Source organism: Carlito syrichta, unplaced genomic scaffold, assembly GCF_000164805.1.
Source record: "Carlito syrichta isolate Samal-C Ts95f unplaced genomic scaffold, Tarsius_syrichta-2.0.1 Scaffold309773, whole genome shotgun sequence".
Taxonomy (NCBI): Eukaryota; Metazoa; Chordata; class Mammalia; order Primates; family Tarsiidae; genus Carlito; species Carlito syrichta.
The window spans coordinates 523,564-524,828 of NW_007253869.1; positions in this window are offsets into that span (position 1 = coordinate 523,564).

Genomic DNA, 1,265 nt, shown 5'->3' on the forward strand with positions numbered 1-1,265 from the left:
AAAAAAAAAAAAAAAAGTATCGAGTTTCAGGTCCCTAGGAGACATCCAAGGTAAAGATCAAATAAGAGCTGGCTTCATGGATCTGGGGATCAGAGGAAGGGAGGTGGAAGTTGGAGATGTCACTCTGGGAATCAAGTTTGTATTGTCTGTCACTCTGGGAATCAGGTTTGTATTGTCTGTCTTGCTGTGGGCATGGGTGAAACCCCAAGGTGGAGACAAAAGTGTGAGATGAGAGGAAGGTCTAGGATCAAGCCTCTGTCGATTGCAAACACTGAATGATGGTGTCTGAATGATGCAGACAGGCATGGCCCCGGCAGCCAGAGCCACCAGCCTCCTCAACACCAGCACAGACCACTCATGCAATAGCTCTGCCCCAGTGACATTGCTTCAGGGATCGGGTCTACAATGGCCTGCCTGTGCTCACCACCAGCGTCATCGGCCAGAAGAGGAGGACAAGCCTGCAAGGGAGAAAGGGAGAGCAGGAGACAGAAAACCAGCGGAATGTTGGACTTAGCAGCCAAGGAAGAGCGTGTTTGGAGGAAGACGTGGTCAGCAGTGTCAACTGCTGCTGAGAAATGGAGATTCAACCAGGAAGGGGTCGGTGAAGCCAGGAGAAGTTGTCTCCTTGCAGAGGACTAAAGCTAGGGTTGAGTACAGTGCCAACTCAGTCTTCCACATGCCTAAGTTGTACTGTACTTGCCCGTTTACACATCAGTGTCTCCCCAGTAACCACCCCCAAGACGGATCTTGTCCACCCTGTTATCCCCAAAGCCTAGCGCAAGGCCTGAAACATAGTAGATACTTAATAAAATTGTACTGATTAATGAACGAGTGCGTGGATGATTGAATGAGTGAGTGATGGCAAAGGGTTGCAAGCTAAGGAGGGATCTCTGGCATCTGCCTGGCCTAGCTACTATCCTTCAGCTCTTTTTCCTTTTTACCGCAATGACCCGCAGACCCAGGAAACAGACGACAGAGCCCCCATCCCCTCCCTTCCCTGGGCCCTGCTCCCCCCACCCGCCTCTGACGAAGAGTCTGGACCGAAGGTTCTGCTGACGTGGGAAGGGGAGGAGAGTCTGGAGGAAGGGGAGGGGAAAGCAGAGCAGAGATCGCAGACCAAGGAGGCGCCCGCGGCTGCAGAGCTGCAGAGCGGGGCCTCTCCCGGCGCTCCGTGTCCAGGCACCCGGCGCGCAACTGGGCCGCAGGACAGCGCATCCCTTCGGCGGTGGCCGGCGGGGCCCCCGCGGTCGGCAAGCTGGCTCCCC